This window comes from Saimiri boliviensis, chromosome 12 (genome assembly GCF_048565385.1).
Source record: "Saimiri boliviensis isolate mSaiBol1 chromosome 12, mSaiBol1.pri, whole genome shotgun sequence".
NCBI classification, from domain to species: domain Eukaryota; kingdom Metazoa; phylum Chordata; class Mammalia; order Primates; family Cebidae; genus Saimiri; species Saimiri boliviensis.
This window is the reverse complement of record NC_133460.1, coordinates 103144565-103168931: the sequence shown is the minus strand read 5'-3', so window position 1 is coordinate 103168931 and position 24367 is coordinate 103144565. Positions and strand designations below refer to the sequence as shown.

At 46.2% G+C, this 24367-nt stretch overlaps 1 protein-coding gene across 1 annotated transcript in view; it reads left to right on the top strand.

Annotated features, from left to right (window-relative positions):
• LOC141580523 (uncharacterized) overlaps positions 1-23358 on the top strand; it is a 236387-nt gene extending 213029 nt beyond the window's left edge. The window contains exon 7 of the mRNA XM_074381583.1: positions 20899-23358. The gene's annotated coding sequence lies outside the window, so the exon portion shown is untranslated. The remainder of the gene's footprint in view (positions 1-20898) is intronic.
• Positions 23359-24367: the final 1009 nt, after the last annotated feature.

Sequence of the window (24367 nt, the reverse complement as noted above, 5' to 3'; positions counted from 1 at the left end):
CCACCAGGGGGTTTTCAACAGTATCATTCACAACCTGTTTCTGCATACCTAGTACGTGCCAGCACTTTGTGTGTGCTCCATCAGCCAACGAAGCACCTTGTGTGCGTCATGTCCCGTTTTTTTTTTCTTTGAGACAGAGTTCAATGGTGCCATCTCAGCTCATCACATCCTCTGCCTCCTGGGTTCAAGCAAATCTTTTGCCTCAGCCTCCCGAGTAGCTGGGATTACAGGCATGCACTACCACACCCAACTAATTTAGTAGAGACGTGGTTTCTCCATGTGGTCAGGCTGATCTCGAAATCCCAACCTCAGGTGATTCACCACCTCAGCCTCCCAAAGTGCTGGGATTACAGCGCGAACCACCCCACCTGGCCCCATGTCCCAATTTTTCAGGTGAAAAATCTTGGAGAGGTAAGTAGTTTGCCCAGTCACAGAGCAAGTGGGCAGCAGAGCCGGGCTCCAGCCCTGACGTCTGATGAGACTCCCAGGGCTGTGCTCTGTACCTGGTTGTGTCCCCGTGGGGCTGGCAATGGTCACGTGTCAGAGAGCATCTTGCTGCAGGAGGGTGTCATGAATGACCTCACGTCGGACCAGTTCTGCCCCCAAATGAAGCTGCCTCTCCTGCTCTGAAACCCACCCCTGGTCCCTAGCAGCCCCCTCCTCTGCTCCCTCCCAGCTCTCCTGGGTCCTTGGCTCTCCCGCCTCACCCCTGTTTTGACCCCACCTTCTCATTCTTCCTTCTCTCACCTGATGACAGTGGGAGCTGACTGCCCATCTTGGCTTTGGCACCCAGCCTGGGCATGACCTCTGCTGTTTGCTCCCAACCCCATGTCGAGAGCACCAGGGAGACAGGCTTGTTCATCTTGGGCCCATGGTGCCAACCAGCTGCATCCAATGTGCCCAGCCTCCCTCACTGGGCCATGAAGGGTAGGACAGACAGGGGAGGAGAGTATGTGCAGCACTTCGGGAACCAGGAAGGCTCCTCTTCCTCCTGCCTGCCCCTCCTTCTGAGGGAGAGGCAGAGACTCCACTGCTTGGCACAAAACAAGCCAGAGGCCACTGCCCTGCTCTCCGGGGGGCACTTAGAGACCTGATGGCCTCCCCGGGTGCCTGTCTCTGTCGGCTCGGGCCTGCTGTGAATTCACACACTGTGACTCATTTCTTTTGGATGGAGGGGCTGGCCAGTGAAAAGCCACTGGCAAGGGAGGGAGGCCAGTCATTTGCACTGGCCAGGGTGCTCTGCTGCCTGGCTCCATGCGTGGTGTTCATTATTCCCGATCCCACGGCTCTGCCTGCAGCTGTGGCCACCTCACTCCATCCCGCCAGCTTCATTCCACCTAATGACCATTGGCCACCTGCACAGGAAGATAGATGATTGCTGTCACCCAGGCAGGTGTGTGACACGAAGACACAAACTGAGGACGACAAGGGCAAACGCAGCCATTGCAGACAGGCCGGGAGCTGATTCCATCTCCGGGGGAGGACAGATGCCCAGTTCAGGTCACCTCACGGAATGCAGTAGCCACTCAGCCTCCTTGCCTTTCCTCTCTGCCCCTTCCTGGAAGGCAGCTAGCTCTCCTGCATCAGGACCACCTGGCTGGCAGTGGAGGGGCAATATGGGCAGCTCCTCTGACCCCTCACCCTCTGCCCGCTGTGGATGCAAGACGAGGCTGCCCAGTCTTACAATGACCCCAGGTGTTGGCTGCCTGACTCTGGCCTTCTGCCTTTGGCCTGTTGCTGTCATTATCATTTCAGCCCTATCTCCAGCGTTGGAGAAGGAGAAGCAGCAGAGGGGCAGGCTCAGGGGACATCCTCTCCCATGGGACCCTCTGGTCACAGAGCTCCCCTCCCACCAGGCTGTGAAATTAGAGTGGCCCAGGACTGAAGGGGGGGGGTCACTGGGAGGTGGGCTAGAGGTGGTGCCTTGCTGCCTTCCTGGTCCCCTGAAGCCTCTCCAGGAAAGTGGCTCTGTGGTCACCAAGCAACTTGGGGTGAGCCTGGGAGTGGCTCCTGGGGGAGAAGGTCTGTTCTGCATTTATTTCCCCACTCAGAGTCCCCTTGTGAATTCCACGTTCCTAGAACTGGTGCACTTGGAATCTTGGCAGAGCCTGGAGAATAAGAATGTTCGTTTCACTGGCACTATGCTATCCCCTGGGTGGGGTGGGGGAACAGAGCCTGCCAGTAGAAGTGAAGGACTGATCCAGACAAGTAGATGCATCGTCAAGTCCAAGGGCGAGGTGGGAGGCGACGGGATCAAGGACCTCTCAGGACATGAGACCAAGGAGCTGAAAGAAATCCAGAAACAGAACTGGTGCAAACAAGGACTCAGTAGCCTGCAACGAGGCTCAGTGAGACGGTGATCTCACTGTGAGTGAGAGCCAGAGCCTTGCTAAGGGCCAGGAAGGGCCAGGCAGGCAGCCTTGAGCAGCAGTGACAAGTCTCGTCTTCTCAGGGAGTGACATGGCTGGGCTTTAGAGAACACACATGGTCTGGCAGAGGCAGCACAGGATGCAGAGGAGAAACCCGTGAATGCACACTCCCTGAAGCAGGAAATCTGTCTGTCTGTGGGGGCTGCTATCACAGAATACCATACACTGGGACTATAGAAACAACGCAAGTTCATTTCTCAGATTTGGAGGCTGGAAAGTCTAAGATCAAGGCACCAGGAGGTTCCATGTCTGGTGAGGGCCACTTCCGGTTCCTGGATGGCATCTCACTGTGTCCTCATGTGGGATAAGCAAGGGGTCTCTCTCTTATATAAGGAAGCACATCATACTCATGATAGCTCCACCCTCATGACCCTCATCAGCTCCCAAAGCTCCCACCTCCTAATACCATCACCTCGCGGGTGAGGATTTCAGCCTAGGAATTTGGAGCTGGAGCATAAACATTTAGGCCATCTCATCTACCCATCTTTGTCACTTATTTGCCTGGCAACAAATAATAGTAGCTAACACTTATTTAGTGCTTCACATGTGCCAGGCATTGTTCTAAGGAATACTTTCTTTTTCTTTTCTTTTGGAGACGGAGTCTCACTCTGTCGCCAGGCTGGAGTGCAGTGGCACGATCTTGGCTCACTGCAACCTTTGCCTCCCAGGTTCAAGCCATCTCCTGCCTCAGCCTCCCGAGTACCTGGGATTACAGGCATGCCATCACACCCAGCTAATTTTTGTATTTTTAGTAGAGACGGGGTTTCTCCATGTTGGCCAGGATGATCTTGATCTCTTGACCTTGTGATTCATACACCTTGGCCTCCCAAAGTGCTGGGATTACAGGTGTGAGCCACAGGCCCGGCCTCTTAAGAAAAATTTTCAACAGTTTTATTGAGATCTAATTCATACTCTACAACTCACTGATATGAAATGTACAGTTTGGCTGGGTGCAGTGGCTCATGCCTGTAATCCTAGCACTTTGGGAGGCCAGACTGGTGGCTTGCCTGAGCCCAGGAGTTAGAGACCAGCCTAGACAACATGGCAAAGCCCCATCTTTACAAAAAAAATGTGTATGTAAAAGTAAGCAGAGCGCAGAGGTGCACACCTGTAGTCCCAGCTACTTGGGAGGCTGAGGCAGGAGGATCACCTAAGCCCAGGAGTTCAAGGCTGCAGTGAGCTGTGATTGTGCCACTGCACTCTAGCCTGGGTAACAGAGCGGGACTCTGTCTAAAAAACATACAGTGTACAATTCAATGGCTTTAAGTACATTGGCAGAGTTATGCCACCATTACTACACTTAATCTTAGAACATTCTGTTACCCCTAAACAAAGTCCTGTATCCATCCGCAGGCCCGGTTCCCCTCCTCCAGCCCATGCAGTCACGAACCTGCTTTCTGTCTCTGTAGAGCTCCCTGTTCTGGACATTTCCTGCAAATGGAATCATGCAATACGTGGACCTTCATGGCTGGCCTTTGTCACTTAGCATCATGTTTTCAAAGTTCATCCTTGTTGTAGCGTGTGTCATTGCTTCATTCCTTTTTATTGACAATAATACTCAGTTCTATAGATAGCCCACTTTTTATTTATCCATTCATCAGTGGATGGACATTTGGGATGTTTTGGTTGTTGTGAACATTTGTGTACAAGATTTTCGTGTGGACGTATGTTTTCATTTCTTGTTCTTAGAAACTTTAAGAAGTAGGTAATATCATCATGCCTAAGGCTCAGAGAGGATCATTAGCTTGGCCAAGCTTACATAACTTGTGTTTTTATTTTTTATTTTTTTGTGAGGCGGAGTCTTGCTCTGTCACCCAGGCTGGAGTGCAGTGGCATGAATCTTGGCTCACTGCAATCTCTGCATCCCAGGTTTAAGTGATTCTCATACCTCAAACTCCTGAGTAGCTGAGACTACAGGTGTGCACCGCCATGCCCAGCTAATTTTTGTATTTTTAGTAGAGACAGGGTTTCACTATGTTGGCCAGGCTGGTCTTGAACTCTTGAACTCAGGTGATCCACCCGCCTCTGCCTCCCAAAGTGCTGGGATTACAGGTGTGAGCCACTGCACTGGGTGGTGTGAGCTGAGAGAGAAGCCCAGGCAGTCGTGCTCCAGAGTGGGGCCCGCAGCCACTGTGCTCCATCACCTGGAAGGCGGATGGCCTGGCGCGTTCAGCAGGCACTTATGGAATGAGAGCCCAGGTTAGACAGGAGCCCTGCTCTCCAGAGACTGGTACCACGGCTGCCTCCTCGCAGACAGCTTCTCTCTAATTAATCTTCACAATACTCTTGGGGCTGGAAACACGGAGAGGAGAAGGTCAGCTGGAAGCAGCTATTCAAAACCGAGATGTGCCTGATGTCAGCTGCAGATAGAGACACTTTCAGCTAGGGGTGAGGCTGCAGGTTCGTGAGGGAGGGAAGAGCCAGCACTGGGGCCTGAAAGATTTGAATAGTTATAGAAAACTTCCTTTTCAGAGAGGCAAATGGGAAATCTACTTTTTAAAAGATGAGTGACATTGAAGCTCATTTGTAAGCCTGGTGGCCTCTCTGTCTGAGGTCGTAGACTGCCTTTTCCACGTTACCTGTCACGTGAGGACCAGGATGGCTGATCATGGGCTGGGGTTCTGGGGCAGCTGAGCCAAGTCATCTAGAGCCGCACCTAGAGTGGCGAGTGCTGAGGCTCAAGGCCCGGGCGGCAGAAACCCTCATCCCGGCTCCAGGAAAGTTGGGAGCTGATGCTTAATGTTAAAGCAGAACCCAGCAGACCCTGGCAGATCGCAACAGACCCCAGCAGATCCATCCCCCGCCAGCCCGCTATCCCCGCTGTCTGTAAGGGCAGCCTCAAAGACTTTCCTTCCGGTGCTCTTCCCTGTCCTTCAAACCAGCAGCGACTCCATAGACACTTCCATGTTTTCAGGAGGCAACACTGACTTTTACAAACCAGACAGTCATCGACGTAAGCCTCAGACACAGCTGTGACCCTTTTACTCCCAAATCAAAACATTTTAGAGTTCACAGAATCACGCTCAAACCTCTTGTGGGGCACTCAGCACTCTCTGGTCCAGCTACTGTCTTCCTCAGGCTCTTGCTTTCAGCAGATCTAACCTTTCCCACCTCTCCCTCCCCAGCCCAGCATTCTGGGTTCCAGCCTCTCCTCCTCCTTCCCTGCACAAGTTTCTCTTTTGCTTCCCAATCTTTGCTCAAGCTGCTCTCTTGGCCTGAGACTGCTCCAGATCAACTCTCACCTCCTCCAGGAAGCCTTCCTAGTCCCTCTGGCTATAAGGGATGTCTCCCTTCCTCCACTTGGTCCCCACCTCTTGTAGCACTTCTCCCTCATCCGCAGTTGTCAGTGTTATTTCTTTATCTTGTTCTTGGGGGCAGGGGCTAAATCGCCTTTGTGTCTGCTCTTTCCATAGGCAGGGCAGAACGCAGACACATAGTAGGTGTTCAATAGTGGGTTGCCAAATTGAGCTGAAAACTTGCAGTGAAAAGAGTTTGTAACTCATGTGTCCTGAGTCACGTAGTCACAGGCAGCCAAGTGTCCTAATGCCCTTTGTGCCTAATTCTGGCACAAAGATGCTTTCTCCCACGGAGAAACTCCCCAGTCCCACAACTCCCCCAGCAAGTGGGCAGCGAGTTGACAGAAAGGACCTTCTCCATCCTGGCATCAGCCACTGGCAGACAGGCTTTAAGGGATGCCCGGACTGGTTTCCATATAGAAGCTGGTGTCCTGTCTTTTCTTCCTTTCTTCCTATTACTCTTTAAATAAAAGCAATAGGTGTGCATGACATAAAAACTTGAACAGTACAGAAAGATCTAGAAAAATGATTAAAATCTCCCTCCTCTTCTCTAACCCCAATCCTCATTCCCAAAGTTTCCTGTGTATCCCAGCAGAAAAAAGTATGCACTTATCTGCATATAAATATATATCGTTTTAAACAGTTACACAGGGGAGCAAGGTATACACACACTACCCCATATCTGGCCTTTCCCTCATTTAGTTAATGATATATCTTCAGGGTCTTTTACTCTCAGTCTAGAGTTTTGCCTCCTTGTGTTTAATCACTGCAGATTATGCTGTTGTATGGATGAACTGAAATTGATTTGGCCCGCTTTTACCAACTGAGAGTCATTGGGGTGACCTCCAACTTTGGGGTGACCATCACGTGTGCATACCTCGATGTTTTTTGCACGTATCCATCAGGGGCCCCTAGTGGTAGAACCATGGAATTTAGGGGGACCTGCCTTAAAAATGTCAGCTTTGGCCAGGTGCGGTGGCTCACACCTGTAATCCCAGCACTTTGGGAGGCCAAGGTGGGCAGATCACTTGAGGTCAGGAGTTCAAGACCAGCCCGGCCAAGATGGCAAAAACTCCGTCTCTACTGAAAATACGAAAATTAGCTGGGCGTGGTGGCAGGTACCTGTAATTCTAGCTACTCGGGAAGCTGAGGCAGGAGAATCTCTTCAACATGGGAGGCAGAGGTTGCAGTGAGTCGAGACCATGCTACTGCACTCCAGAGCAAGACTCCATCTCTCTCTCTCTCTCTCTCTCTCTCTCTCACACACACACACACACACACACACACACACACACACACAAGTGAGCAGAATTGCTAGAAAGACTGCACCTGCTACTCTCCCACCAGCTGGGTAGAAGGCCACAGCTGGTTTCCCAGCAGGCACCGATACCCGAGATACCTTTGCCCTTCGTGCAGAGCATTTGGGGAACTGTCCTCCCTGGCTCCCTCTCCTTTCCCCTGTCCTGCCTCCGGCTCTGTCTCTGTGCAGAAAAGATGAACAAGGCACAGCACAGTGGCTCAGGCCTGGAATCCTAGTGCTTTGGGAGGCTGAAGTGGGAGGATTACTTGAACCTAGGAGTTTGAGACCAGTCTGAGCAATATAGTGAGATCCTCCCATCTCCCAGTCTGAGCAATATAGTGAGACCCGCCCCCCATCTCCCAGTCTGAGCAATATAATGAGACCCCCCCCCACCTCCAAACAAAATAATAAAATAAAATTTAAAAAAAAAGCAAAGAGGAATAAATGTTTATTTGAAGCAACATATACAATTTTGGCGGAAAGGGCTACGTATATCTGAGAGTGACGAGACCAGACCACGTGATGTAAGGTGAGCAGGTCCAGCTACTCAGAGGCTCCTGCAGGCCCCACAGTGATTAGGGGCCCCTAGGACACAGGCTGTGCCTGTGTGAGTGGCTCCGTCAGCCACCCACCGTGCCTTCTTCCCTTCCCCCACCATGCTCCAGACATGTCTGGACTTCCTTCCAGACTTTGCCTAGGGCTCATGACCGTCACCCATGCTGTGCCTCTTCTTGGACCCCTCTTTCCTGCCCTCCCCGTGACCAGCTCCTTCTCACCTTCAGGTCTTGGCCTAAGAGCCATTTCCTCAGAGAGTCCTTTCCTCCCTGTACCTTCCTCCCCACTCTTCCAAAGGACACTTGGCCAAGTCTTTCACAGCATTGGTTCATCCTCATTAACATCTGCTTGTGGTTTGAGCGTGGTGGCTCATGTCTGTAATCCCATTACTTTGAGAGGCTGAGGAGGGTGGATCACAAGGTCAGGAGTTCAAGACCAGCCTGGCCAAGATGCCGAAACCCTGTACTAAAAATACAAAAATTAGCCAGGTGTGGTGGCGGACGTCTGTAATCCCAGCGACTCGGGAGACTGAGGCAGGGAATTGCTTGAACCCGGGAGGTGGAGGTTGCAGTGAGCCGAGATCACGCCACTGCCCTCCAGCCTGGGCAACAGGGCGAGACTCCATCTCAAAACAAAACAAGACAAACACATCTGTTTGTTTGTTTTGTTTGCTGTCTACGTTCCCCACCATAGGGTGTCACCCCCATGCCCTGCCTGTCAGCGCATTGCCCAGTGCCTAACCCAGGGCCTTATGCAAGAAGTCCCTTGGTAGATGTGAAATAAAGGCATGCCTCTGTGAATGAAAGACCAAATTAGGAAAAGTGAAGGAGGAAACAAAAAATTAGAGGGGAACTTCAGTGAAAGTCCGTCAGTCCCCCCTTCACCAGGTAGCAACAAAGATAAGTGTCTACCTCTGGTGGAGATCGGGCTCAACAGCCACTGCCAGAGGGAGCTCCTACTCCCTCTGAGGAGGTGGAAACTGCGAGAGGGCAGTTGCCATGGAGGTGGAGCTAAGAGGTGATTCCTGGCTGCCCCCAAACTATGCCAAAGAGGCAGGGAGATTTGGTAAGTATACAAGAGTGACACAGGAGTTTATGGGAGTTCAAGGCCTCTCTGACCAGCCTGAGAAGAAAGCATTAGGGGAAAAGGCATCGGGGGAGAAGTTGCCAGGAATTCTCAGCATCTAGCAGGAGGCTGCCCACTGAATGTTTGGTTCAGCATTAGAGGCTGTCCTCAGTGGGATCATCAGATAAGCATTTTTATTTTCCAAGGCAGAGTCTTGCTCTGTCTCCCAGGATGCGGTGCAATGGTGCAACCTTGGCTCACTGCAACCTCCGCCTCCCAGGTTCAAGCAGTTATCCTGCCTCAGCCTCTCTAGCAGCTGGGATACAGGTGCATGCCACCATGCCTGGTGAATTTCTGTATTTTAGTAGAGATGGGGTTTCACCATGTTGGCTAGGCTGGTCTTGAACCCCTGTCCTTGTGACCTGCCTACCTTGGCCTCCCAAAGTACAGGGATTACAGGTTTGAGCCACTGCACCCGGCCCAGATAAGCATTTTAAACACTGACACCCCGAATCGCTCTGTTACAGGACATAACCGATGTGGACCATCATACACTAGCTACTGAGAAAAATAATTTCAGCTGCCCCCAGGTGGTGCTGCCTGTCAGCCAACCATTCACTGCGGGCAGTCGCTCTCTTTGTTCAACAGAATATGTGCAACTATTTGAAAATTGTACTGTACTTTGTCCATGTTAGTGGAAAGTCGAAATAAAGAGTACTCTCAAGGACAAGCCACAGAAGTTTGCTATGCTTAATACACTTGCTTTCAAAATGGAGATCGGAGGCCAATCTTTGGCTTCCGTTGAATGCTCACTGGACTTGAGTGGGTCCACTATAGACTTAATGGCAAAAGAAAAGAACAACATAAAAGAAAATGCTATAAATATGTAACTGGAATTTAAAACTAGTTTTGGACCTCTCAGAATTAGGGCCACTGCAAGCTAAATGGTGTCTTGTGCAAATTAGGAAGAGGAACTCCTTTTTTTTTTTTTTTCTGGATAAGTACAACTCGACATCAAGATACACATCTGGATTTCAGTCTAACCCTTGGCCAGATGCCCTTGTATAGTGTACACCCTGCCCAACTGTACAGTGCCTCCTGGGATGGAACAACCACATACAATGTATAAGTCTCTTATTGCCCTTCTAAACAGTTAATTTGATAGTATTCTCACATTTATAAAAGCAGAGGACTGCCCGTGTACAGTTTTTCTGATCACTTACTTGTTAAATTAGAAGGCTTGTCTCATATTTGAGACATCCCTATGTAATTTGAGAATGCAGGATCATAAATTATGAAAAATGGCCTGAAGGGCAAGACCAGGGTTCACATTCCCTTCCTTCAGCAACCGTCCTGCCTTTTTAGGGCAGGAGCTGCTCTTCACCTTGTTTCCTAGTTATTCAGATGGCTTCTCCTGCTTCTACTAGATTGTCAACTCTCTGAGGGCAAGAGCTGTTTGTCTCATTTGTCTCTTTACTTCTAGCAAACCGTGCAGAAACTTGAGGGGTTTGTTGTTTTCACTTTGATAGATAATGACAAGAATTTCTGCAATAGTTGTTGCTACAGTGCAGAAGTGTTGATATATTTTCTCCAGGTGCTTGCACCTCTGGGCTCCTGTAACCTTCTGGGCATATGTAACACCTGGCTAACTGATTTGCTTTTATTTCAGAGGTTGATGGGAAAACCGCTGCTGACACCAGTAGGGCTTATGGCTCATGGGCGCTTGTTAAGTATCAGATGTCACTTGGGACTGAGTCATGCCTTCTCAAAAGGAGTGCATTCAGAGCCTGGTGGGTTCTAGCACTTTTCATGAATAGTGCATTTCTTTTTTTTTTAAGTTGGTTCCTTCCTATCCATGCCTGGGAGCATGGGCTGAGCTTTGGAATAAGCCAAATGGGATAAAGGGTCAGGTGTGTGAAGAAGGAAGCACCACAGTGGCTGTAAATGTGATGGGCTTTTGGGCAGCACCACAGACAGTGGAATGGAAGGGCTTAGGTCCTCCTGATGAAGGAATAACTCTGGGATGCCCTTAGGACAGCTGCAAGACCCTCTCAGTTTGCCACACAGGGGAGCTGCCTCAGCTGGGTGCTGCCTCAAAGAGGAGTGAGTTGTGCTCATTTCCCTAATGTTGCAAATCTGCAAATTATGTTGGAAAAGCAATGATTGTTCCTGCACTCTCCCCCAATTTCCTGAAAACTTTGATTTTTTAAAGGATATTCTGAGAAGGGTAAAAAACCACAGCTACAGCCAGGCATGTTGGCTCACACCTATAATCCCAGCATTTTGGGAGGCCAAGGCATGTGAATCACCTCAGGTCAGGAGTTTGAGACCAGCCTGGCCAACGTGGTGAAACCCTGTCTCTACTAAAAATATAAAAATTAGTCGGGCGTGGTGGCAGGTCCCAACTACTTGGGAGGCTGAGGCAGGAGAATCGCTTGAACCCGGGAGTTGGAAGTTGTAGTGAGCCGAGATTGTGCCACTGCACTCCAACCAGGGTGACAAGAGTTAAACTGTCTAAAAAAAAAAAAAACCCCCAAAAAACCAAAAAACCAAAAAACCCCACAGCCGCTCCTTCTAAGCTATGTTTTATGCCACAGGCCCTTGGGTAATGGGTTTTCACTTCTCTGCAGATAGAATACCACTCATTTTAGTTTAATGCCTTTGTTCTTGAAAATGTCCCTCTCAGGCAATCTTCCTCCCATCTGAGTCAGGAATGAAGTTTACCTTGTTCAGTAAATGGAGTACTGGCTCTTGGGTGGAGGAAATGGATTTGCAGTTTACAGATAAACCTCACAGGGTTGTTTCTGACCAGCAATTGCTTTGAAAGTGGATCTCTCCTCAAACTCCACCAGCAGACTGTGTTCTGTGTTGCCTTTCTCCGCAGTAGATCCCCTTGGGCTAGGAACAGCTCCTCTCGGGCTTCATGCTTATTTCCTGTAAAACAAGTAGGAAGTCAACGTCTCCTAAAGTCTTGCCACTTCAGAGTGTGGTCCTGGAACAAGAGGAATCTGCAACACCCTGAAACTTGTAAGAAATGAAAAAAAAAAAAAATTCAGGCATTACACCAGAACTTCAGAATCAATGTCCCCAGGTGATTGGCTTGGACATGGAAGGTTGAGAAGAGCTACTCTGAAGTCCCTTATGGCTATAAAGCTTTATGATTCTGTGCAAAGGTATCCTGTAGCAACAGCCAGAACACACTGAGTCCTTAACTCTGTGCCAGGGATTCTTACATGAGCTCATCTCATCCTCAGCACAAGCCCGAGGCAGGGGTAATCATGATTTATATTTGCAGGCGAGAAAGCTGACTCTTGGCTCAGAGAAGCTGGCTTCCTTGTCAGAGGTCACCCAGCTAATTGGGGACAGAGCTCGATCCACCCTCAGGTCAGTTTGACTTCAACCTCCCCTCTATGCAGTGTTGCCTCAGGGGTCTAAGGCAAGGTTTTGGAAAGGAGTGGACCTTTGAGTTTTGCATTGTCAGATGATGAGTTTGCCAGATCGGGAGTGGGAGAGGAGAGCCATTCCAGGAGAGAAAAGAACCAGACCAGTGGCCCAGGTGCGGGAGAAAGTTGGGCAAGTCCAGAAGATGGCCTGAGTTTTAGTTTTAACAAAATGAATGTTAATTTAATGTGAGCTTGTTTCTGTTGAGCACAGGGTGGGAGGAGGGAGAGATGGTCGGGTTACCTAAATTATCAGTGAGTTTAGATGAAATCGAATGACTTTTTAATGTGTTTTCTGAAGGTGCTGTCTATTGAAGTAAAATGTATCACACCAGCGAAGTAGGCTCATTGAACAGGAGAAAGATCATTCTTGTGGATTGATTTTCTTTTTGTAATTTTGTTGCAATATGTTAAAAAGGTCAACTTCACCCTTGCTATTTAAAGCACCTCCAAGTCAATAGATCCTGGGAGTCTCTCTTTGGAAGGATGGGTGTTACCAAGGAATCTTACTTGAAATTCTTCCTGCATTTGCCAGGTTCTGAAGTTGTCCTCAAGGGGTCCCCGCTTCACTGGATAAAGCATCAGAGAGTCATATAGAGGCCAGAAGTAATTTCCTAACAAAGTAGAGCCACAGTGAAACCCTCAAAGTCAAATCTCAGGGCCATCCATTAGAGTGAATATTCCTTTTTTTGTGTGTGTGTGAGACAAAGTCTCACTCTGCCACCCAAGCTGGAGTGTAGTGGCACTGTCTCAGCTCACTGCAGCTTCTGCCTCCCAGGTTCAAGCGATTCTCCTGCCTCAGCCCTCTGAGTAGCTGGGACTACAGGTGTGTGCCACCACACCTGGCTTATTTTTTAGTAGAAATGGGGTTTCATCATATTGGACAGGCTGGTCTTGAACTCCTGACCTTGTGATCTGCCCACCTTGGTCTCCCAAAGTGCTGGGATTACAAGTGTGAGCCACTGCACCCGGCTTTTTATTTTTATTTATTTATTTTTTATTGCATTTTAGGTTTTGGGGTACATGTGAAGAACATGCAAGATTGTTGCATAGGTACACACATGGCAGTGTGATTTGCTGCCTTCCTCCCCATCACCTATATCTGGCATTTCTCCCCATGCTGTCTCTCCCCAACTCCCCACCCCCCACTGTCCCTCCCCTATTTTCCCCCAATAGACGCCAGTGTGTGATGCTCCCCTCCCTGTGTCCATGTGTTCTCACTGTTCAGCTCACAGTTATCAGTGAGAACATGTGGTGCTGAGTTTTCTGTTGCTGTGTTAGTTTGCTGAGAATGATGGCTTCCAGCTTCATCCATGTCCCTGCAAAGGACATGAACTCATCTTTTTTATGACTGCAGAGTAGTCTATGGTGTATATGCGTCACATTTTCTTTATCCAGTCTATGTTTGATGGGCATTTGGGTTGGTTCCAAGTCTTTGCTATTGTGAACAGTGCTGCAATAAACATATGTGTGCATGTATCTTTATAGTAGAATGATTTATAATCCTTTGGGGTATACACCCAGTAATGGGATTGCTGGGTCAAATGGTATTTCTGGTTCTAGATCCCTGAGGAATCGACACACTGTCTTCCACAATGTTGAACTAATTTATACTCCCACCAACAGTGTAAAAGCATTCCTATTTCTCCACCTTCTCCCCAGCATCTGATGTTTCCTGACTTTTTAATGATTGTCATTCTAACTGGGGTGAGATGGTATCTCATTGTGGTTTTGACTTGCATTTCTCTAATGGCCAGTGATGATGAGCATTTTTTTCATATGTTTGATGATCACATAAATGTCTTCTTTTGAGACATTCATATCCTTTGCTCACTTTTTGAGGGTTTTTTTTTCTTGTACATTTGTTTTAAGTCCTTTGTAGATTCTGGATATTAGCCCTTTGTCAGATGGATAGATTGCAAAAATGTTCTCCCATTCTGTAGGTTGCCTGTTCAGTCTGATGATAGTTTCTTTTGCTGTGCAGAAGCTCTTTAGTTTAATTAGATCCCATTTGTCTATTTCGGCTTTTGTTGTCATTGCTTTCAGTGTTTTAGTCATGAAGTCTTTCCCCATGCCTATGTCCTGAATGGTACTGCCCATGTTTTCTTCTAGGGTTTTAATGGTTTTAGGTCTTACGTTTAAGCCTTTAATTCATCTTGAGTTTATTTTTGTATAATGTTTAAGAAAGGGATCCAGTTTCAGTTTTCTGCATATGGCTAGCCAGTTTTCCCAACATCGTTTATTAAATAGGGACTCCTTTCCCCATTGCTTGTTTTTGTCAGGTTTGTCAAAGATCAGATAGTTATAGATGTGTGACGTTATTTCTCAGGCCTCTGTTCTGTTCCATTTGTCTATGTCTCTGTTTTGGTACCAGTACCATGCTGTTTTGGTTACTGTAGCCTTGTAGCATTGTTTGAAGTGAAGTAGTAGGATGACTCCAGCTTTGTTCTTCTTGCTTAGGATTGTCTTGGCTATACGGGCTCTTTTTTGGTTCCGTATGAAATTTAAAGTAGTTTTTTTCTAACTCTGTGAAGAAAGTCAATGGTAGCTTGATGGGGATAGCATTTAATCTACAAATTACTTTTTGCAGCATGGCCATTTTCACGATATTGATTCTTCCTATCCATGAGCATGGAATGTTTTCCCATTTGTATGTCCTCTCTTATTTCCTTGAGCAGCACTTTGTATTTCTCCTTGAAGAGGTCCTTCATATCCCTTCTAAGTTATAGTCTTAGGTATTTTATTCTCTTTGTATCAACTGGGAATGGGAGTTCTGGAGTGAACATTCTTTAAGCCCATCTTGAAAGAGTTTGTTAGAGGTCCTCAATCAGGGGTGAATCACTTGGATAAAAAATATGAGAAAGAAAAGAAAATCAAGACATCCTTCTCTGTAACTTGGATTTTACTCTTCTGAGGAGGTATCTGAATCATCTAGGAAGAATGGAACCATAAGGAACAAAACTTGTAAGGTAAGGTGGCCTCAACCATGAGGACAGGTACCAAGTAGTCCTGAATTAGGGCAGCTGCAAGGCTTGCCAATTGGGTGGATTCTGAATGGCATTTAGAACTTGCCCTTGCCGGGCGCGGTGGCTCATGCCTGTAATCCCAGCACTTTGGAAGGCCGAGGCGGGTGGATCACGAGGTCAAGAGATCGAGACCATCCTGGTCAACATGGTGAAACCCCGTCTCTACTAAAAATACAAAAATTAGCTGGGCGTGGTGGTGCGTGCCTGTAATCCCAGCTCGGGAGGCTGAGGCAGAAGAATTGCTTGAACCCAGGAGGCGGAGGTTGCGGTGAGCCGAGATCGTGCCATTGCACTCCAGCCTGGGTCACAAGAGCGAAACTCCGTCTCAAAAAAAAAAAAAAAAGAACTTGCCCTCTTCCTAATCTGTCTTCTTCAGCATGTTGACTTTTCCTCTTGCTGGGCCCCCTCATGGTCTCAAGATGGTGGAAACAGTTCCAAAAGTCTACTGGCATAGAAAAAAGAAAGAATCATCTCATGAATCTCTTTCAAAGAGGAGGGAAGCCTTTCCAGAAAGCCCCTCAGCCGACTCCTCACATCTCATTGGCTGTAACTGTTACATGCTCTCTCTTCAACCAACTGCCAGCAAACTGCAGTTGGCTTGGATTAATTAAGATTTTTTTCTTAGAGTTGAAGAGGGCACCTTTCCTGAGTGCTTGTCCAGGCTAGGCAGAGGGTAAACTCCTGAAGAAAATCAAGAATCTGCCGTCAGCAAAGAATGGATTTGGGTAGACAATCAATAAGAGCTGCTATTAACAATCGCTTATTAAGGCCAGGCACGGTGGCAGAGGCCTGTAATCCTAACACGTTGGGAGGCTGAGGCGGGCAGATTGCTTAGCTCAAGAGTTCAAGACCAGCCTGGGCAACATGGTGAAACTCTGTCTCTACTAAAAATACAAAAAATTAGGTGAGCATGGTGGCATGCCTGTAGTCCCAGTTACTCTGGAGGCTGAGGCAAGAGAATCACTTGAACCTGGGAGGTGGAGGTTGCAGTGAGCCAAGACTGCACCACTGCACTCCAGCCTGGGCAACAGGGTGAGACTCTGTCTCAAAAATAAAACCAACCAACCAACCAAACAAAAAACCAATCACATTAAAAATAACAAAACATTTCTTCAACAGCTAAAATCAAGGGGTGTAATATTCAACTATTATCTGGAAGTGCTGTATAACAAACAGCCACAACAATTTCAGAGGCATAAAACAGTAACAGCCATTGATTGAGCTCATCTGTCTGTGGGTCAGCTGGAGGTAGTCCAAAGTAGGCTAGGCCTGGCTGGACATGGCTCAGCTCCACCTGACTCTTATCCTTCTCCTGTAACCACAGGCTGGTTTGAGCATGTTCTTCTTACCGAGATGGTCGAGGTACAAAAGCCCAGGCCCAGGGTGTAGGTCTGCTCCAAGACTCCTTTTGCATCAAGTCTGCCAACATCCCATTGGCCAAAGCAGGTCTCGTGGCAAATCACAGCATCAAGGGGGCAGAAAGCTATGCGCTGCCCACTTCATGGACGGTATCAGAATCAAATGACCGAGGGTGTAAATGCAGGCAAGGGTGACAGATGGGAGTCAATGATGCAATCTTCCACACAAGAAGAAAGAAAGAAAATATTACATTGAAAATAAAATTGGGCCAGGCATAGTGGCTCATGCCTGTAATCCCAGCACTTTGGGAGGCTGAGGCAGGCGGATCACCTGAGGTCAGGAGTTCAAGACCAGCCTGGCCAACATGGTGAAACCCTGTCTCTACTAAAAATACAGAAAGTTAGCTGGGCATGGTGGCAGGTTCCTCTAATCCCAGCTACTCAGGAGGCTGAGGCAGGAGAATGGCCTAAACCCAGGAGGCGGAGGTTGTGGTGAGCCCAGATTGTGCCCCTGCACTCCTGCCTGGGCAACAAGAGTGAATTACTCTGTCTAAAAAAAAAAAAAAAAAAAAAAAAAGGGTAACTCTAAAAATATTTATTTTTTAAAACTGCACTTTAAAGATTTAAAACCTTTCTTTAGAATATAGAAGAATTAGAGGATGTTCAGGTGTATATAAACATTAAAAATTGTGTGTGGGTATGTGTGTATAGATATCAAAAGGTATCAAAAGCAGATTTTTCTAGCTTTGAATTCCACCACTATCTATTGTTATATCAGCACTATGTATTAGGGTATCAGTTTCACAGAGCTAACTACTCCCATTGCTCCCTCTCCCCGTCTTCAAAAGCAATCTGTACAGTCTATACGGAGGAAATTAACGAAAACCACTCAAATGAGGACAAACAAGGCTATTTATTTAGAATAGAAACTCAAAGGCAGGCAGGGGAACGTGGAAGCTTTATGGTGAGGAAAAAGGAAAATTTCGCCTGTACTTTGATTGGAGGTTGTTGGCCTAGGGAAGCTGGAGGCAGACTCATTAGAAACAGGGCATTTTATATGATTGGTCCTGAGTTGGTTGGAAGCAGGGGCAAAAATAGGGAAGCTGGCAGTTGTTGCCCAAGGCCTGCCTTTTCTGGCTGATTGCTGCAGAGGCTGTGGTTTGGCTTCCGAGCAAGTTACTGCTAAGTTTGTGGATCAGAGGTCTACAGTATTCTAAGGTCTGGCCACTGTCCATTTATATATTCAGTCTCTCAAGACACTTTGGAGAAAGCTACAACTCCTCACCATGGAATAAAGAGTCCTTCACACTTGACTCCAGGCGAGGTGGGGTGCCTGATCTACTCTCCTGACATCAGAGCCACCCCTATCCACAGACGCATCCAGATCCCACCTCACCCAACCAGCAACGGCAGATCCTCCATGTCCCTCGTACAGAGCATGTCTTTGTCATGTCATACCTTTGCCTGAACTTGTCTTTGGCCTATCTTTCCATTGCTTTACACCTGTTTATCAAGCATGGGCCAAAAGCCTGCACCCTGCACCTTTTCTCAATCTCTTTTCCTCCATCTTATCCAGTTCTACCCCAAACAGAAATAATTACTTCTTTCTCTGTGGTCCCTGAATTATTTATAGTACATTTATTGGAGTAGCGGAACCGCATTGTACTAAAAGTATTTGCTACTGCTTTCCCCCCTCCCCTATGCTGTGAATACCCTGAAGAAGAACATTATGCTTTATTTGTTTCTAGTATAGGACTATGGCCTTACAGTATAGTTTGAAGTCAAGGAATGTGATGCCTCCAGATTTGCTCTGTTGGCTGAGTCTTGCTTTGGCTATGTGGTCTCTTTTTGGTTCCATTTGAATTTTAGGATTGTTTTTTCTAGTTATTTGAAGAATTATGGTGGTATTTTGCTGGAAATTGCATTGAATTGTAGATTTCTTTTGGCGGTATGGTCATTTTCACAACATTGATTCTAGTCATCCATAAGCATGGAATGTGTTTCCATTCGTTTGCGTTGTCTATGATTTCTTTCACCAGTGTTTTGTAGTTTTCCTTACAGAATTCTTTCACTTCCTTGGTTGGGCATATTTCTAAGCATTTTATTTTATTTTTTGCAGCTGCTGTAAAAGGGATTGGGTTCTTGATTTCTCAGCTTGGCCACTACTGGTGTGTAGCAGTGCTTCTGATTTGTGTACTTTGATTTTGCCTCCTGAATTGATTTAGAAACTTTACTGAATTCATTTTATCAGATCTGGAAGCTTTTTGGATGAGTCCTTAGGGTTTTATAGGTATATGATTATATCATTGGCAAACAGCGACAGTTTGACTTCCTGTTTACTGATTTGGATGGCCTTTATTCCTTTCTCTTGTCTGATTGCTCTGGCTAGGACTTCCAGTCTATGTCGAATAGAAGTGGTGAAAGTGAATATTCTTGCCTTGTTCCAGTTCTCAGGGGCAATGCTTTCAACTTTTCCTCATTCAGTATAGTGTTGGCTGTGGGTTTGTCATAGATGGCTTTTATTACCTTGAGTTATGTCCCTTCTATGCCAATTTTGCTGAGGGTTTTAATCATAAAGGGATGCTAGATTTTGCCAAATGCCTTTTCTGCATCTATTGAGATAATCACATAATTTTTGTTTTTAATTCTGTTTACGTGATGTATCACATTTATTGACTTGCATATGTTAAGCCATCCCTGCATCCTTGCTATGAAACCCACTTGATTATGGTGTGTTATCTTTTTGATATGCTGTTGGATTCAGTTAGTATTTTGTTGAAAATTTTTGCTTCTGTGTTCATCAGGGATATTGGTATGTAGGGTTTTTTTTTTCTTTCTTTCTTTTTTTTGTTATACCTTTTCCTGATTTTAAAATTAGGATGATACTGGCTCCATAGAATGATTTAGGGAAGATTCCCTCTTTATCATTGGGAATAGTTTCAATAAGATTGGTAGCAATCCTTCTTTGAATGCCTGATAGAATTCAACTGTGCATCCATCTGGTCTTGCACTTTATTTTGTTGGCTTTATTTTTTCTGTTTTAATCTTGTTATTGGTCTGCTTAGAGTTTCTATTTCTTCCTGATTTAATCTGGGAGGGTTGTATATTTCCAGGAATTTATCCATCTCTAGATTTTCTAGTTTGTGTGCATAAAGGTGTCCATAGTAACCTTGAATGGTCTTTTGTATTTCAGTGGTATCGGTTGTATTATCTCCCATTTCATTTTTAATTGAGCTTATTTGGATCTTCTCTTGTCTTTTCTTGGTTAATCTTGCTAATGATCTATCAATTTTGTTTATCTTTTCAAAGAACTGTCTTTCTGTTTTATTTATCTTTTGTATCGGTTTTGTTTGTTTGGTTGTTTCAATTTCATTTAGTTCTGCTCTGATCTTGGTTGTTTCTTTTCTTCTACTGGGTTTGGGTTTGGTTTGTTCTTGTTTCTCTACTTCCTTGAAGTGTGACCTCAAGGCTGGGGTGCATTAGCTCTGCTGCCACACCCAGCTCTTTTTCTGTCTCCCTGTCTAATGTTTTCTCACCCCAAGCCAGCACCACTGCCCTGCCAGCTGCCAGGGTATCCTTGGATTCCAGGAGCACTGCCTATTATTATTTTTTAATTATTATTTTTTGAGACCAGGTCTCGCTCTGTTGCCCAGGCTGGAGTACAGTGGTGTGATCTTGGCTCACTGCAATCTCTGCCTCCTCAAGCGATCCTCCTGCTTCAGTCTCCCAAGTAGCTGGGACTACAGGTGCATACCACAATGCCTGGCTAATTTTTGTGTTTTTTGTAGACATAGAGTTTTGCCATGTTGCCCAGGCTGGTTTCAAACTCCTGGACTCAAGCAATACTTCCACCTCAGCCTCTCAAAGTGCTTGAATTACAGGGATGAGCCACCACACATGGCCCCTGATTAGACTTGAAAGTAGTCTGACTCAGAGGTCCAGAGAAAGTCTCTCTGGTCCACTTTTCCCTTTCCCATTTCCATGAACTCTGCCTTGGGGCTGGCCAGGCTTTACTGCCATTTGGCTGACATGATAAATCCCCCAAAAGAGTGACTTTTTGTTTGGAGATCAGAAACTGTGCTGGTGATTGCCGGGAGAGTGCTTTGAAGCATCGTGGAGGAGAGGAAATGCGTGGAATGGTTGTGGGAAGACAGGGAGAAGGGACCGAGGGCCCTTTTCTAAGTCTCAGGCATTTCCTTCTAATTGAAGTTGTGAGTTAACTGGGGAGTACAAGGAGGAAGCCTTCCGCGATAAAGCATGGTGTTCAGAGGAGCCCTTCAGAGTCAGGCAGGAGGCAGAGACAAAGGCTGCTCCACACGGCAGACCCCAATTCATCCACTGACATTGCAGGGAGAACGTGTGCAGTGGGTTGAATGATGACCCTAAAAACCTGCGAATGTGGCCTTATTTGGAAATGGGGTCTTCGCAGATGTAATGAAAGATTTTGAGATGAAGTGGTCATCCTGATTACCCAAGTAGGCCTGAAATCCAATGACACATGTCCTGATAAAGGACACACAGAGGAAAAGACAAAGTAAAGACAGAGCAGAGCCACCTGACTTAAGGAATGCTGATTGCACTAGAAGAGGCAAGAAAGGAGCCTCTCCTGGGGCTTTCAGAGGGAGTGTGGCCCTGCCGACACCTTGATTTCAACTTCTGGCCTCCAGAAGTGCCAGAAAATAAATTCCTGTTGTTTTAAGCTATTGAATTTGTAGTAATTTGTTATGACAGTTGTGGAAAACTAAATGGGACGTGGGACTAGAGTCCTGAAGCCCAGTCCATGATCGGGGAGGTGGAGAGGGAGCCGAGGATGTCCTCCCACCGAGGGCCACAAGCTCATGTGAATATAAAGCCTTTTTTGGTTTCTTAGGAGTAAATCACTCACAATCCCTTAGATACCCCCTCCCTTTTTTTTCTGAGACAGAGTCTTGCTCTGTTATAGGCTGGTATATAGTGACCTCATCTCGGCTCTCTGCAACCTCTGCGCCCCGGGTTTAAGCAATTTGGGTTCAAGTGATTCTCATGCCTCAGCCTCCTAAGGAGCTGGGACTACAGGAATGTGCCTCCATGCCTGGCTAATTTTTGTATTTTTAGTAGAGACAGGGTTTCACCGTGTTAGCCAGGCTGGTCTTGAACTCCTGGCCTCAAGTGATTTGCCTGCCTCAACTTCCCAAAGTTTTGGGATTATAGGCATGAGCCACCATGCCCAGCCAGATTTCCAATTTTATGTAAGACCAAGCCCTACTTACCAGATACTTTAAAATTAACTATTCAGTCGCTACTAACGTTGAGCATAAGGCATTGTTTTACATTTTAATATCATGTACAAAAAAACACATTTTTTTTTGGATAAAGCAAATCAGTGGTTTCCAAGTGGGGCACTCAGTACAATCTGCTGGGTTCTGTGGAAAATATTGAAACTTTGGGGCTAAAAAAATAAGAAGACAATTATATTTTTCTAATTTTTTAATGTTCAGAAGATGATACTTTCAAGGGTTATTTCTACCATTTCTTACTAGGAAAGTTTCTCTGAACCTGTGGAACACCAAAAAGTATTAAACGAAAAAATAAAAATAAAAAAAAAGCACAAAAGGGACTCAGCTGGACACTTAGAGCTTTCCTCAGAGGCTCCTTTGTCACCCATGGCACAAGTACACCCCTGAAGACCCAACGATGTGGGGGCTGATGGTAACCTCACCACCTGCATATCAGCACTCAGGGGAATCTAAGACAGTTTGGTCTATTTGCAAGTGGGTAGATGGATTTACAAACTACACAACCAAGGTCTTCTTTTGTTTTTGTTTTTAAAGAGACAGGATCTGGCTCTGTCACTCACCCATGCTGGAGTGCAGTGGTGTGATCTTAGCTGACTGCAGCCTTGAACTCCTGGGCTTAAGCAGTCCTTCTGTCTCAGTCTCCTTAGTAGCTGGGACTACAGATGCATCCAGCTATTTTTTTTTTTTTTTTTCATAGAGATGAGGTCTCTCTATGTGGCCCAGGCTGATCTCAAACTCCTGGCCTCAAGAGATTCTCCTGCTTCAGCCTCCCAAAGTGCTAGGATTTATAGACGTGAGGCACCACACCCAGCCCATGATCTAGTTTTACCTAAATGGAGCTTTACAAAATGAAAATGTGGTTTCAATAGATTTTTATAGATTGAAGATTAAAGATAATACTAATAGCACAAGGTCCAGAAAACCGTAAGAAATTAGCAGAGCTTATGTGGCCAGTATGAACTTTATAATAGCACATTATGAGATAAAAATGAAATCTGACAAGAAGTCAGCCTCTTTACCTCCCCAAATTAAAATGATCAAGAGGGTCCCTTGAAAGATTGATTTATGTCCACTGTCATTCATAATGAGCTCACCCTTAGTGTGTATTGTGCCTTGGAATATTATTTATTAATAGTAAAATGCCATCAAAATTGATGCTAAAATACTATATCTTTAACTCATCTTTTAAAAATTTATACTTAATGAAATGTATATATAATGTATACATAAATATGCATATATTAGAGCTGCAATTGTTTTAAAAAAACAGAGATTTCTGTGGACTGAACTGTGTTCCAATAAATTCATATGTTGAAGCCCTAATCCCAGTGTGACTGTATTTGGACATAGGGCTTTTAGGAGGTAATTAAGGTTAAATGAGGTCATAAGGGCAGGGTCCTAATCAATAGAATTGGTGACCTTATAAGAGGAGGATGAGAGAGATATTGAGCTCTTTCTCTATGTGCATGCACCCAGGAAAGGCCATATGAGAACATAGCAAGAAGGCGGCCATCTGCAGGCCAGGAAGAGAGACCTCACCACAACCTACCCATGCCGGCACCCTGATCTTGGGTTTCCAAAACTATGAGAAAATAAATTTCTGTTGTTTAAGCCATTCAGTCTGTGTTAGTTTGTGATGGCAGCCTGAGAAGACTAATACAGGGATGTATGATCAAAAACATTTGGAGACCACTGAGGAATGGGTCAGTGTGGTTGGCTGTGGCAGTAACAGCTCCCACTTGCTCCTGCTTCCCTGGTTCCATGCCCTTGGGTGGTTCCCTCCCATGGACTCTGGCCTTGTGACTTGCTTTGGACAATGGAAAAATTGCTAATGTGTCATAAGCAGAGGAAAGTGCTTGTGAGTTGGAGTTTGCCTTCTTTCTTACTGTGGGACTTTCTGACACCTACTGAACAAGCCCATTGTACCCTCATTGTAGGTTGAGAAACCATGGGGAAGGTGGCCTCAAACATCCCAGCTGAGGCCCAGGACCCACGTATCAGGCCATCCTGGACCACCCACGTCGGACTAACCTGGTTCAGAACACAAGAGTTGCCCAGATCACCCATAGAGTCATGAGAAAGGAGAAACATCTGTTGCTTGAAGCCACTAAGTTTTGGGGTGGTTATGGAGAAAAAGCTAAGTCACCCAGTAAGGCAGGTATATCCCAAGCTCTGTTGCCAGGTTTAAATGCTTTGGAGACTAACAAATGGATGTTCATCAGATGAGTGACATTTCCACAGCCCAGAATAGGGCCTAGCACATAGTAGATGCTCAAAAACGTTTATCGAGTGAGTGAATGAAGATAAATCCTAGTAAACACACACTGAACAGTTCCCAAATATTAGCACTTGGACTATTAGTATTATGTTTCTTTCTTGTGTAAATGAACCATAGGCAGGCAGCCTAAGGTCGGAAAAGCATGTTTACATGGATTCTTGCACTTAATTCTTTGCCCAAATATGAGGTAGCTATTATGATTTTCATGCCCATTTTAAGATGGGGCAACCAAAGCTTAGGGAATTTAAGTCCCTTGCCTGAGATTAGACTGTTGGCAACAGCTGGGTGGGGACTGGGTGTCCCCCATCCTGCCTGTCTGCCTGCATAGTAGCCGCTTAGGTGCT